Raw genomic sequence first — 15,762 nt, forward strand, 5'->3', positions numbered from 1 at the left:
CAAAATTCTTATTTACAATGCCGGCCTGTAGAAATATCACTGTACACACAACTATGTAATATATCACTGTACACACAACTATCATAGTTGAACTATGTAATATATCACTGTAAACACAACTATGTAATATATCACTGTAAACACAACTATGTAATTTCAATAAAAAATACACAATGAAAACACTTGTGCTGATTATAGACGCTTAATGGCACGTTTTTAATTTTCAAAAGATTGCAACCCACGCCCAGTGACAGACAGACAGGCAGCGAGTTGTTTGACTAGTTGGACGTTGGCTGCATGTCAATCATCTAAAGTGGTTTCCCCTCATCTTCATGGACAAGACATGTGGGGAATTCACCACAATCAATCACCAGATATTACCAGCTTTGTAATCACTCCTCCTGTCGTACGATTAACCTTTGAATGTAACCTAAATGTACACCAATCTGGCATTTCACCTGGCCATAGCACAGGCTAGTTGTCTACACTTGTCTTCAATTATGTGTTAAATTGCTTATTAAACGTATTTATTGATCTCTCCAAGTCATTAGAAACGGTCAACCATTACCTACTCATTCAGAGGTTGTCTGGATCTTCATGTAGATGATGCCCCATGGAGTGTGTCCCCGTTTATAAATACCAGGGCATTTCCTTTGACAAAGGCTTGTCTTTCAAATAAGTTTTTAATGAGCTCATAGTGGCGGCTGGTGCTAAACATTTTGGGTGGGGCACAGGTTATGGGGGCATGCTCCACGGGGAAGAATATCAACTTTAAAATCTGGATTTACAGTCAATTTTAGCATGAGAATAACAGTGTTTCGCCTAGGTTTGCTGCCTTGGGGGGGTGGCATGGACCGTGGCATGGACCCCCCCCCCCCCAGGGGGTAAGACCCTGCGACATACCAGCGTCATGTCCAGGGGGTGTACTAACTTGTACATTAAGCCGCCTCACGCTACGGAAACAGGAGATAGGCTCCTTCCCTATGGGCCATTAGGCTCGAGAACCATCGGTTCTCAAGGCTACTTACTTATGTGGTCTTGACTACCTGTCCACTTTCTCACCTGGTTCTTGCTCTCTCTCTCTGTTGTGCCGACACCATCCTGCTCTCTCTCCTTCTCTCCCTCTCTATCCTCCTCTCTCCCTTTTGCTGTCAACCAAAAGGCAAACATAACAACCAGAGTATTTATAATCTAATAAGAGGTATAAATTGATCCATATCAATTTATAACATAATTATAATTTAATTTTGGATTGCTGTGGGCAATGCAGTCAGATAATGTCATTTTGACATTACTCTCTCACCTGGAAAAAAAACATGTCCAACTATACTATACAAAACAGACATTTCAAATGCTTCAATCCACTGTCCATGTACTGTAAATATGCCATTATGGTATTACCAATGAAGCCCAATTCTAGCAGAATAAGAAAGATTGTATATCTACTTTAAGTAAAATAATAAAGTGCCTCCATTTAGCTCTTTAGCTGACATGTGTGCAGCAGACTAGCTCATCTCATCACCTCTGAGCATATATCACTATGTGGGAAGTGCAACAAAGAGACGACAGACGTAGGTTGGAGTCGAGGATGTTTACTTCTCTCACTTCTGCTACATGCTAACATACACTCTCAGTGACAACCACAATAACTCCCCCGGAACCGGAAACCCTTGCCCCTTTAACCCCCACTCTTAAAGGTACAAACCCTTCTTGGTGAATGTCTCTTAATGTGAATCACCACACAGGCCCCCCCAGAATTCACCAACCCAGAAGGTACAAAAAACCAAGATAACCATTAAAAGTCCAACTGAACAGGCAATCCATGAACAGTACTACAGTTAACGTGGCGGGGGGCGGATCAAGCGGCCGAAACGGCTGCGCTTTGCAGGAGGGGGATTAAGGGTGAGAACTGGAACTGGAGCTGGAACTGGAACTGGAACTGGAGCTGGAGCTGGAGCCCGGGCCATGGAAGGGACTGGGGCAGGGACAGAGGTTGGGACAGGGACAGAGGTTGGGGCAGGGACAGAGGTTGGGGTAGGGGGCCGCCCCCGCCGCGGGGGTAGGGCCAACTGAACTGGCTCGTCAATGTTCAAGTGAGCAGGCTTGAGACGGTCTATAGCGACCCGCTCTGACCTGCCCCCCATGTCCACCACAAAGTGCTTAGCGCCCGCCTCCAGGACACGGAAGGGCCCGTCGTAGGGCCGGCCATACACCAGCTCGGCGGACGAGGCCTGGAGATCCTCTTTGGGGGCAGAGCGAAGACCGAGCATGACCCACGGGAGGCGGTCCACCCAGCCACTGTCCATCAGGCTGGCCCGAAGAGCGGCCTTCATGTCCCGATGGAACCGCTCACAAAGTCCATTGCCCTGCGGGTGGTACGCCGTAGTGCGGTGGATCTTCACCCCCAGGTGCTCAGCAACCGTAGTCCAGAGCTCCGAGGTGAACTGGGGGCCCCTGTCGCTCGTGATGTCACCTGGTGTGCCAAAGCGGGCCACCCAGCACCCAATGAACGCCCGGGCCACCTCCGCTGCCGTAGTAGAGGCCAGGGGAACAGCTTCTGGCCACCTGGTGGTCCGGTCCACCATGGTGAGGAGGTAGGTATATCCGTGAGACGGGGGCAGGGGGCCTACCAGGTCCACATGCACGTGGTCAAAACGCCTCTCTGGCACCACAAACGGTGCCAAAGGGGCTTTGGTATGGCGGTGCACCTTAGCGCGCTGACATGCCACACACGAGCCAGCCCAGGTTCTAACGTCCCTCCGGAGGCCAGGCCAAACAAACTTAATCCCCACCAATTTAGCCGAGGCTTTCACCCCCGGGTGGGAAAGGCCGTGGATGGTGTTGAAAACCCTGCGCCGCCAGGCAGCCGGCACCATAGGACGTGGTTGGCCGGTTAAAAGCACAGAGGAAGTCCGCGCCCAGAAGTGGCGTGGATACAGCAGCCATAACAAAGTCCCAGCCGAAACGGCGCCCGCCAAAACACACTTCCACATACCTGATGCCAAATGTTCGTATGGGTGTGCCATTAGCGGCGTCCATCTGGGGGCCGTGTCCGCCGGCCATGGTGTCCACTGCCTGCGCTGGCAGGATGCTGCGTTGAGCGCCTGAGTCGACCAGCAACCGCCGGCCAGATAAGGAGTCGGCGACGAACAACAGCTTGCAGTCACGGCCGGCGCCCATAGCCGCTAATGAGCGCCGGCCCTGGCGTTTCCCTGTACCCTGAAACTGCATGGCTTGCGACACTGCTTGGCCTTGGACCCAAACCTTGCATGGTAGTAACAGAGCCCGTCGTCGGCTTGGCGGCGGGCCGTCACCGCGGCCGCGGTGTCTGTATAGTCCTCCAGGGGTGGAGGTGGGGTCAAGTGGTCTGGGTGGGGCAGCAGCGCATGGATAAACTGCTGCCGGTTAGCGAGGTACACCCTGTCGGCCTCCGCAGCCAGAGAACGATAATCCTTGGTGGAGGAGAGGGGGGAACTGGCCAGTGCTGTGCGCACAGGCGCCGGGAGCTGCCGCAGGAAAATGTGTGTAAACAAGAACGAGGGATCAGCTGATCCCAGCACCGACAACATTCTCTCCATCAACTCCGACGGTTTGCCGTCGCCGAGGCCATTGAGTGACAGCAGGCGGTCTGCTTTCTCTAATTCTGACAGCTCATAAAGTTTCAGCAGGAATGTCTTCAATGCACCGTACATGCCGACAGCCGGTGGATCCTCTAACAGCATCATCGCGCGCGCCGTTGTCGAAGCATCTAACGCAGACACCACATGGAAATATTTAGTCCCATCCTGCGTTATCCCTCTCAGCCGGAATTGGGCTTCTATGTGGTGAAACCACGGCCGTGGGTTCTGCTGCCAAAAGTCGGGCAGCTTGACGGTTGCAGCGTATATGTTAGCATAGTCCGGTGCGGGCGCTGTGGGCAACGCGGCGGCGTTACCGGCGTTCTCGTTGACAGACATCTCGTTCGCTTTCGTCAGGGTCACCAATGTGGGAAGTGCAACAAAGAGACGACAGACGTAGGTTGGAGTCGAGGATGTTTACTTCTCTCACTTCTGCTACATGCTAACATACACTCTCAGTGACAACCACAATAACTCCCCCGGAACCGGAAACCCTTGCCCCTTTAACCCCCACTCTTAAAGGTACAAACCCTTCTTGGTGAATGTCTCTTAATGTGAATCACCACAACTACATCTTATATATCACTACATCTTATATATCACTACATCTTATATATCACTATATATTATATATCACTACATCTTATATATCACTATATCTATATATCACTACATCTTATATATCACTACATCTTATATATCATTACATCTTATATATCACTACATCTTATATATCACTATATCTATATCACTACATCTTATATATCACTATATCTTATATATCACTACATCTTATATATCACTACATCTTATATATCACTATGTGTACATACATCTACTGATGCCTCTGGACACATCTTCAGTGATGTTCCTGGAATCATCGGGCGTTTCGGGTCTTTCAACATCATACACCCTCCTCCAGGTGACCCAGCCGGGGCTGATCAGACCCCAGCTTGTGTCCAGATGGCTAACTAGCTACCATGACTCCATGGCTCTCCTCTTTTGAGCCACAGCCATCTAGAGGCTCTCTCTGCCGCATCGGTGGTACTGCGGATGGCTCTCCTCTTTCTCTCTCCATCGATGCCCAAACTGCTGAAGGCTCTGGCCAAGGAACGGGCTGCAAATCCTCTGCAACCAACCTCTACTGGGAAACACCTCGCTCTCCACCCAGCCTGCTGGCAGTCACTGACCAGTCCCGCGTACTTGGAGAGCTTCCTCTCAAAGGCTTCTTCCAAGCGGTCTTCCCACGGGACTGTCAGTTCCAGCAGCACTGCTTGCCTGGTGGACTCAGAAAAGAGAACAATGTCTGGTCGCAGGGTGGTGACTGCAATGTGGCTGGGGAACTTCAGCTGATGTTCAAGGTCAACCAACAGCTGCCAGTCTCTTGCAGAGGTCAAGATGCCTGCAGATGTTTTCCTGGCAGGGGTTGGCTGCTCCCCAGCTCTGACAAAGGCGATGGTTTTCTTGGAGGGTCGGAACTGCTTTGCCCACACAAGTCCTGCACTGATGGCTTCAGCAATGGTCTTCAGGACTTGGTCATGCCTCCACCTGTACCGTCCATCTCCAAGGGCCCTTGTACAGCAGCTGAGGATGTGTTCCAGGGTTCCTCGCTTGGAACACAGTTGGCATGCTGGTGTCTCTGCTATGCCCCATGTGTGCAGATTTGACGGGCTTGGAAGCACATCATAGACTGCCTGGATGAGGAATTTGATGCGGTGAGGCTCGGCTTTCCAAAGCTCAGCCCAGGTCACCTTCCTCTCAATCGCATTCTCCCATCTCGTCCAAGCTCCCTGTTGCTTCATTCCCACTGCCTTGCAGGTTCTTGTCTCCTCCACTGCTGCTCTCACCTCCTCCTGAACAAGACGGCGCTTTTCCTTCCCCCTGGTGTTCATTTGGGGAGTTGGAAAGGATCCAAGCCCAGCTCGACCTCGTGTGACCACTCCCACCAAGCTCCTGTGACGCAGCCTCGCCTCTGCCTCTTGAACAGCTTCCTCTGCCCTCCACTTCCTGCCAGTCCTCACTTGGATCCCTGCATTAGCCACCTTCGGATCACTTGAGTCCCTGTACTGAACCACTTCTCTGGCTCTTGTCACCTTCAATTCCTCCTCCAAGGATTTGAAGGGCAGTTGCAGTTTGTTGGTCTTCCCATAGAGTGCGGTAGACTGCTCAAACTCCTTGGTAATCCAAGCCATCTCCGGAGGTGGTTGCTGACCCTCCTCTCTAAGGTCTCCACTGTTGAGATAGGGACCGCATAGACAAGGAGGGGCCACAGGATCCTGGGAAGAATGCCATGTTGGTAAACCCAGGCTTTAAACTTCCCGGGTAGGCCTGACTTGTCCACGGATTTCAGCCAGCCATCCAACTCAGTGCAGGTCGACTTGATGGATATTGTGTCCCTCAGAGAGAAGTCAAAAACCTTGCCCAAGCTCTTGACTGGCTTCTCTGTGATAGTTGGGATGGCTGTGCCTGTGATGGTAAACCGGAACTTGTCCTCCACTTTCCCTTTCCTCAGCACCATAGATCTTGATTTGGCGGGTTTGAAACGCATCCGGGCCCACCCCACTAGCTTTTCGAGTCCCTTCAGAATCCACCGGCAGCCTGGGACTGATTCTGTCGTGACTGTGAGGTCATCCATGAATGCCCTGATGGGTGGTTGCCGTTGTCCGGAATTCGTTCGGGGCCCTCTGCACTCTGGCTCAGCAGACTTGGTGAGCATGTTCATGGCTAGGGAGAACAGTGTCACAGAGATAGTGCACCCTGTGATGATACCGATCTCCACCTTGTGCCAACTGGATGTTATTGCTCCTGAAGAGACCCTCATCCTGAAATTGCTGTAGTAATCAGCGATGAGGTCTCTGCACCTGCTGGGGACATGATGCTTCGTCAAGGTGAACTGAACCAGCTTGTGTGGAATGGAGCCGAATGCATTTGCCAGGTCAAGCCACAACACTGACAGGTTGCCTTTGTTCTCTCGGGCCTCCCGAATGAGCTGTGTCACCACGCCGGTATGCTCCAGACAACCTGGCATTCCTGACACACCGCCCTTCTGGACGGATGTATCGATGTAGGTGTTCTTTGCCAGGTAGGTACACAGCCGTCTGGAAACAGTGCTGAAGAAAACCTTTGCCTCAACACACAGCAGGGAGATGATGCGGAATTGGTCTAGCTGAGTGGAGTTTTCCTCCTTCGGGATCCAAACCCCTTCAGCCACTCTCCATTGTTCAGGTATCCTCCCCCTTCTCCAGAAGACTCGCAGGATTTTCCACAGACGCAGCAGGAGTTTGGGACAGTTCTTGTACACTTTGTATGAAGTGCCACTCGGTCCAGGAGCTGAGCTTGCCCTTGCTTTGCGGACAACCTCCCTGACTTCCTTCAGCTGCAGCTCCGACATGTCGAATTGCTCTTCCGGTTCAGGGGGGTCTATGAGGATGTTGCACTCTCCCAACTCCTGCTCTCTTGCGGGATCGCTGTACGTCTGCTTCAGATGATGGTCTATCTCTTCCTGCGAGGAGGCCAGTTTGCCACTGCGCTTCTGCCCGAGCAAATCCTTCATGAACTTGAAGGGGTTGGCTATGAATGCAGCACGTTTACGTGCCCTCTCACGCCGCCGCCTCCGATGCCACTCAGCCCGGCGGAGAATCCTGATGTTTTTCCGTAGGATGCACATTAGCTGGGCCAGGCCAGTGCGTTCCTCCTCTCCTGCCACCTTGTACTGGGACTTCAGCGCTTTCATCTCCTGCCTGATGTTATGGATCTTTGCAGCTCTTTGGTTCTTTACGTAAGATGTTCCGGAGCTTTTCTTCTCCTCCACGCCGAACCGTTCAGCTGCAATGCTGACAATGATTGTTGTCATCGCCTGTAGCTTCCTGTCAGCCTCGCCCTTCACGGTTACCTCCAGAATTTGGTCGACATCGTCATCGAACTGCTTCCACAGTGAAGTCATGCTAGCTGCTGGCCATTTGATCCGCCTCCGGTCGGACTTGATGCTCGAGGGGTTAGACTGCAACACTTGGAGGTTCTGGGCACTATGGGGTGACTCCGGGCCTGGCACCTCCTGCGTCTCACCAGGTTGAACACCTGTGCGTTGTGTTGCTTCTACTCCTAACGGGCATTTCATCCTCGCTCGGTGGATCTTTAAGCCATGGATGTTCTTGCAGATTTTACCGCATGTACACTGCTTGCTCATAGTCGTTTGTCCATTGCCTAAGTCTGTTACCGTTGTGTCCGTCCGACTGGGGTGCTCATCCTCCCCCCCTCTCGGGCACCCCTGGGGGTATTTTTCCATTAAGTTCATCGTAGCTTTGTTAGGGTCCTCCTCTCAGAGGACACAGATTGGGTTGCCAGCCCGTTCTGCCCCCGGTCGCCGTCTCTCCGAGCTGTCACTGACTCTCCAGTAGTCACCACACTCTTCATGGTTGTCATCCAGTCTTTCCTGGCTGTCACTGATGACTCAGGGGGTTCGCTGTGTACATACATCTACTGATGCCTCTGGACACATCTTCAGTGATGTTCCTGGAATCATCGGGCGTTTCGGGTCTTTCAACATCATACACCCTCCTCCAGGTGACCCAGCCGGGGCTGATCAGACCCCAGCTTGTGTCCAGATGGCTAACTAGCTACCATGACTCCATGGCTCTCCTCTTTTGAGCCACAGCCATCTAGAGGCTCTCTCTGCCGCATCGGTGGTACTGCGGATGGCTCTCCTCTTTCTCTCTCCATCGATGCCCAAACTGCTGAAGGCTCTGGCCAAGGAACGGGCTGCAAATCCTCTGCAACCAACCTCTACTGGGAAACACCTCGCTCTCCACCCAGCCTGCTGGCAGTCACTGACCAGTCCCGCGTACTTGGAGAGCTTCCTCTCAAAGGCTTCTTCCAAGCGGTCTTCCCACGGGACTGTCAGTTCCAGCAGCACTGCTTGCCTGGTGGACTCAGAAAAGAGAACAATGTCTGGTCGCAGGGTGGTGACTGCAATGTGGCTGGGGAACTTCAGCTGATGTTCAAGGTCAACCAACAGCTGCCAGTCTCTTGCAGAGGTCAAGATGCCTGCAGATGTTTTCCTGGCAGGGGTTGGCTGCTCCCCAGCTCTGACAAAGGCGATGGTTTTCTTGGAGGGTCGGAACTGCTTTGCCCACACAAGTCCTGCATCTTATATAACACTATATCAGTGAGTTAGTTAGCTACCTAGTTAGTTAGTCAGTTAGTTAGCTAGTTAGCTACCTAGCTAGTCAGTCAGTCAGTCAGTTAGTTAGTTAGTTAGGTAGGTAGTTAGTAAGCTACCTAGCTAGTCAGTCAGTTAGTTAGTTAGCTACCTAGCTAGTCAGTCAGTCAGTTAGTTAGTTAGTTAGTCAGTTAGTTAGTTAGTTAGTTAGTTAGTTAGTCAGTCAGTTAGTTAGTTAGTTAGTCAGTTAGTTAGTTAGCTACCGAGCAAGTCAGTCAGTCAGTCAGTTAGTTAGCTACCTAGCTAGTCAGTCAGTCAGTTAGTTAGTTAGTTAGTTAGCTACCTAGCTAGTTAGTTAGTCAGTTAGTTAGTTAGCTACCTAGCTAGTCAGTCAGTCAGTCAGTCAGTTAGTTAGTTAGTTAGCTACCTAGCAAGTCAGTCAGTCAGTCAGTTAGTCAGTTACGGCCAAGCTCCACCTGCTGCGTCGCGTCAACTCGCCATCGACGTTGCGTCAACTTCCCGTTGTCCAAGCTCCACCTGCTGCGTCGCGTCAACGTTGCGTCAACGTCAACGTTCTACTCTAGCTCCACTGGCATTTTTTGTATACAGGAGTAATTTCACCCTTGACTGCAATTATGTCCACAACAATAACAACATCATACAGAACATTTTCCAATCAGGGTAATATTTTATCTACATATTCCCAAATAGATAGTTGCTAGTTCAGTAGATGTTCAACTAACTGTCAACAACATTTCAACTAACTAACCACTAATCCTAAACCTTGCCCTAACCTTAAATCTAACCCTATCCTTAACCATAAATCTAGTTACATATCAACAGAGTTGCAGTTGATAGTTTGAGCAGCTGTGGATCATCTATAAGGGAATAAAGTGTGACCCCAGTCAAGTAGGAAATGTCATACTGTCATATGCTCCACCGAGCGCGAGGAGAGCTCAGAGCGCGAGGTTATTAACAAAGACGTTCATAGCGGGAATTTCTGGATCAGGAGAGCACCTACATTCTCTTACATCTCTTTCATCAATTATGGGTACGTATAGCTTAATTTATCCACATCTGCTAGCGGTTACAGTAACAAGGATGAGCCGTTCGTCGTCCATTCCTGCAACAAGAGTTCACCACAGGTGCGGTGATTGACCCACGTGGGGCGTCTCATTGTGACGTCTGCGTCCATCCACCGTCAAAAATCAAACTTTTTTGAAAGTCTACTTTGGACGCAGCCATCGGACGCAACGTTGACGCGACGCAACGCAGCAGGTGGAGCACCTTTCATTGATTACAATGCATTTGATCCCAATTTCGGACGCAACGCACATTAGACGCAACGCTCGATGGCCATGGTGGAGCTTGGCCGTTAGTTAGCTACCTAGCTAGTCAGTTAGTCAGTTAGTTAGCTAGTTAGCTAGCTAGCTGGTTCCTGCGTACCTCTCCAAGGCCTTCACCGCGTCCTCATCGTCCCTGAACACCACGTAGGCGTTGATGCTCGCGCGCACAATGTTGTATTTCTGGTTTGGAGTCGGAAATGGCAAAACGTCACGTTTGACGTCAGACTTAACAACCGGATATTCAGGGCGCAATTTTTGCGCCCCGGCCGAGAAATAGGAGACAGCCAATTGGAGCACTGCTACAGCTCACGTGTAAGACAAAAGTATTTGGCCTGGGATCTGGCTGAACCCTAAGCTGTGTATAGATAAATCGCCCTTCTTTTGGAAGCCCTGGTTTCAAAAAGGTATCGAAGTTCTAGGAGACCTATATCAGGATGGAACGCTAAAATCTTTTGAGGCTCTTAGAAGGGAATTTGATTTACCATACAATCAATTTTGGAAGTATCTACAGCTAAGACACTTAATGGTGCAAACATTTGGCTCCCCCACAATTGCCCCACCTAGTTGTGATACACTTGAATGGTTTTTGAACATTTTTGGACTAGGTCATGAAGCCTCTGCTTACTACTTGAGGATCCTAGTGGCCTCAGACCCAAACATATGGTCCCTTAAACTAGCATGGGAAACAGATTTAAAGGTATCATTTACAGAGGCAGAATGGGGAAGAATTCGCAAGAATGGGAAAAAAATGTCAAGGGAACTCCGAACGAGATTGATCCAATTCAAGATTATTAATAGAATCTACTGGACACCATCCAGGCTACATAGAGTGGGTCTGGTTGACAGCTCGGAGTGCTGGAGGTGTAGTGACAGGAATGGTACTCTAGTGCATATGCTTTGGGGATGTCCAAAAACCCAGGAGTTTTGGCTAGCCATACATGGTTTTCTGGAAAAAATTGTTGGCCTTGACATTCCGTTCACCCCCAGTCTTTTTATTTTGGGTGACCCCAAAGCATTAAGTGAGGTGACTCCACCACTCGCCAATTGGATCCAGACTGCGTTAATGCTAGGACGGAGACTATTGGTTAAAGAGTGGAAGGCCTCATCAGCACCAGCACCGTCTCTGTGGCACATTTCTCTTGGGCAGCTGGCAGCCTTAGAACAATTATCATATAGGCTGCTAGAGAAGGTGGAGGATTACCGCTTGAAATGGGGGCAGTATCACTCATATATTGAGAAATAATGGCAATTCCAGCTCATGTAAATAGCAATATTTTTTTATTTTTTAATTTACTTTCATTTATGTATAAATAGCAATATCCCAAATGTAAAACGTGAAAGTAAACTGCTATAAGTAGGATTGTTATGCTGTAGATTTATATTGCTGTACATCACCTTCATGTTTTGTTGTGTCTATTATTTGTCTTTTTAATTTATTGTCCAACGTCAACTGTTACTTGTGATGTATGTCTGTTCATTGTCTGTTTATTGAAAATAATAAAAACTATAAATCATAAAAATAAAAAAAGTATTTGGCCTGCTATAGACTTGCATTTGGCCGGCGCCCCGACTCCTCCCTCTATGTATTTTAACTGTGAATTTTACACACACACAGATCAAATGTTTATTGTATTGGAGGATTTTTAATGAATGCTGATAGGCGCCGACAGAATATCAGCCGCATTTTGTGAATAAACAATGTTTATTTGAAAAAAAAACTTTTACAAATCGCAACTAGGAAGTGAAGGTGGGGGAGGCGCCCCAGCGCCCTCTATCGGCCAGCCGCCACTGGTTTGCAGTTTGCCCTTTAATAAGTTATATATGAAAAATAATTAAGTTATATATATATTCTCATGCTAAAATCGACTGTAAATCCAGATTTTAAAGTTGATATTCTTCCCCGTGGAGCATGCCCCCATAACCTGTGCCCCACCAGCCGCCACTGACATTACCTACTGGTTATGCGGAGTTATTACAGGCATGTGAGCCGCACTGGGAAAAACGTTGCCTACTGTAATTCATGCGAAGTTTAAGTGGCTCGTAATAAAATTTACGATGTTGTTATCTGCCGAGAAAATGAGTTTAATTCAAGATTTAAAGGGAACTGATGTTTATGATTGTATTTCAGTCTTTCTTTATATCCCTCCGGAGCTGTCTATCTCGCCTTCAACATGCCTAGTGCGTTCCACAACGGACCTTGCCCGGCCACGCGCTAAATGATACTGGAGTTTCTCCGGTGTCTGGGAGTTCGCAAAGGGAGTTCGCAATCATGTTTTCAATGTCACCTGATAAGAATAAGACCATTATATTATTACAGTTTAAGCAGCACTCGAGTTGAGGCGGGATGAAAACAGTCAAAACTGCCCTCCCCTCTTTCCATACGTTTTGTCATTTATCAATTAACGTGGTATTACTGCTATTTCAAGGTGCGAGGGGGCACGCACACATGCAATGACATTTTTACTGACACTGAAGTCACTGACGCTGAGGGGATGCTAAAATTGTCCTCATATGATAAAATCCACCATCCCCCCTGATTTTCTTTTACAACTTGAGTAGCCTACTGAGTATAAGCATTTGCCTGGTTAGTTGTCATGATCAAACAATACAAACGCAATTTACCGAGAAGCCACTCTTCTCTGCCCTCTCCCGCTTCCAGACGAACGCCTACCCTATATTATAGCACTTGTCTTAATTCAGCCGCTATAAATGAGCCTCTATCACAGGGCGTTAATACAAACCTCATTCACCTGCGTTCAATTCCAAGTATATTTGGTATTTATAGAAGGAAGCACGTACGCAACTTAACACTAGAACAGCCATGAGGGATCATTTGACCTCTGTGAGTGAAGAAACATTTTATATCTTTGCACTCGATCAAATTTCAGGACCCTCCTTTCATGACTTTTCCTAGATATGTGCGTTCTACCACCCAGTATCCTTACATTATCAAAATCACATCAGGATAAGCTATTATAAAGCTATGTTGCCGTTTTTCTGTGTAGGAAGCAGGCTAATTTACAAGCGGCCAACTAGTGGTCGTTGTGTGTAAATAGCAGCTTGAGCATTGTAAAGAGGCTGCTCTTTTAGTAGGTAAAAAAGGCACGGCTGTTCTAGTGTTAAAACCATCTCAGCCCGTTTTATAAATAATGCTTACGTCCGTTTAGAAAAATGTGCTTACGTGAAAGTCAAAGATGACGTTCAAGTACTTTTTTATAAATGAGGCCCATGGGGCCTCATTTATAGAAAGTACTCAGATCAAAGTTTTATCTTACCCATGTCGTACGTAGAAAACCACGTCAACGTAGTGATTTATAACATTTCAACGTGAGTCAATTTGACCGTGGAAACGATCATAGCTCTACGTCGAGTATTTGCGTACGCACATTACCTACTGGTTATGCGGAGTTATTACAGGCATGTGAGCCGCACTGCCTAGTGTAATTCATGCAAGTGGCTCGTAATAAAATTAACGATGTTGTTATCAGCCGAGAAAACGAGTTTAATTCAAGATTTAAAAGGAACTGATGTTTATGATTGTATTTCAGTCTTCCTTTATATCCCTCCGGAGCTGTCTATCTCCCCTTCAACATGCCTAGTGCGTTCCACAACGGACCTTGCCCGGCCACGCGCTCAATTATACTGGATTTTCTCCGGTGTCTGGGAGTTCGCAAAGGGAGTTCGCAGCCATATAAGAATAAGACCACCTGATAAGAATAAGACCATTATATTATTACAGTATAAGCAGCACTCGAGTTGAGGGGGGATGGCATCCCCCCAGAAATAAAAACAGTCAAAATCACCCGACTCTTTCCATACTTTATGTCATTTTATCAATGAACGTGGTATTACTGCTATTTCAAGGTGCGAGGGGGCACGCACACATGCAATGACATTTTTACCAAGTTACTGACACTGAAGTCACTGACGCTGAGGGGATGCTAAAATTGTCCTCATATGATCAAATCCACCACCTCCCCTGATTTTCTTTTACAACTTGAGTACTGAGTATAAGCATGTGCCTGGTTAGTTGTCATGATCAAACGTTACAAATGCAACTTACCGAGAAGCCACCCTTCTCTGCCCTCTCCCGCTTCCAGACGACCCTATATTATAGCACTTGTCTTAATTCAGTCGCTATAATTGAGCCGCTATCACAGGTAAGGGCGTTAATACAAACCTCATTCACCTGCGTTCATTTTACCTGCGTTGGTATTTATAGAAGGAAGCACGTACGCAACTTTAAACCATCTCAGCCCATTTTATAAATAATGCTTAAGTCCGTTTAGAAAAATGTGCTTACGTGAAAGTCAAAGATGACGTTCAAGTACTTTTTTATAAATGAGGCCCAAGAACTCCCAGGTAATATTTAAAAAATATATTTATAGAGAGGGATAAGGGATATCATATGAGTGGTAAACACAACTTTAACAAGGGTTATGCTTACACCCATCTCAGGAGCAGGTGCATAACATTCTACGGAGTTACCATGTGGAATGGGCTAGAGGAAAATATGAAGGAAAGCAGAAATAGTATATTTATCTCTTAAAGCAAAATTGGTTCCCTTGTACTACGCTAGGCTACTGCCTTTTTAAAATTGTCTGTTATTGTTTATAGCGCAGGACACTATTGCTACTTGCACAGCACTTTATGTTTAGCACTTGATGTCCCTTATGTCCTCTGTCTTTTATTGTTACTATTGTCTCTTTCTTTTCTGGCACAGTGTTGAGTGTCTCGTCCCATTTCATTTCACTGCATGTTTTACTTTGTATTTCTGTGCATGTGACAAATAAAGTACCCTTGAACCCTTGATTTAACGACGTTACTGCCGCCGTGGGAACCTCTGAACCACACCATCACCATGCTGGAACTAATGGTAGGGTCACACACACACACACACACACACACACACACATACACATACACACGCACACACACACACGGAATATTAATGATGGTATTGTGTGACGCCCTCTCCTGGCGATCTTGTGTATGGTTCTGTCTCTATCAGCAACTAGAGGACACTTGTGAAATTAAGGACAATAACATTTTTTACATTTAACATAAAACATTTTTTATGGATGGAACATCTGTATGAATATTCAAGTGTCTCTCCCTCTAACATTCATCTGAAAGGTTGGTCCATTGCATTAACATGTAATCATCTCTGGTTCTCCCCAGAATGTTCTGCAGAGCACAATTAGAGTTCAATTTTAAGTCAGGGTACTGTACAGCAAATATTTGTCTAATGTTAACTTGTTAAGACAAATGCCAACCTTACATTTTACAACCAGTAGTACATAAAATGCCCCATTTGAACAGCTTTATTCATTTTATTAGAACAATGGTAGAGATAATATTTAGTTTCTTCTCCAATTAGGTATTTGCAGTTTTTACACTCATATTTATTAAAGTAATCTGTAAATGTACACTCTAAAATAATATCATGACTTGAATTTTGAATGTTTGCTACCGGTAAAGAAGTAAACCATAGAAAAAATATGGTATTGGGAAAAAACAACCATCCGTTGCACTTTATTTAACAGTATTGTTCTACTGGTATTATCAAGTATTTACTTCCTGGTACTTACTTTAAAGAACTACCTGATACCAAATGTGCTGGTACCAAAGGAGTGCTGTA

Source organism: Nansenia antarctica, assembly GCF_963989245.1.
Source record: "Nansenia antarctica genome assembly, chromosome: 3".
Classification (NCBI taxonomy): Eukaryota; Metazoa; Chordata; class Actinopteri; order Argentiniformes; family Microstomatidae; genus Nansenia; species Nansenia antarctica.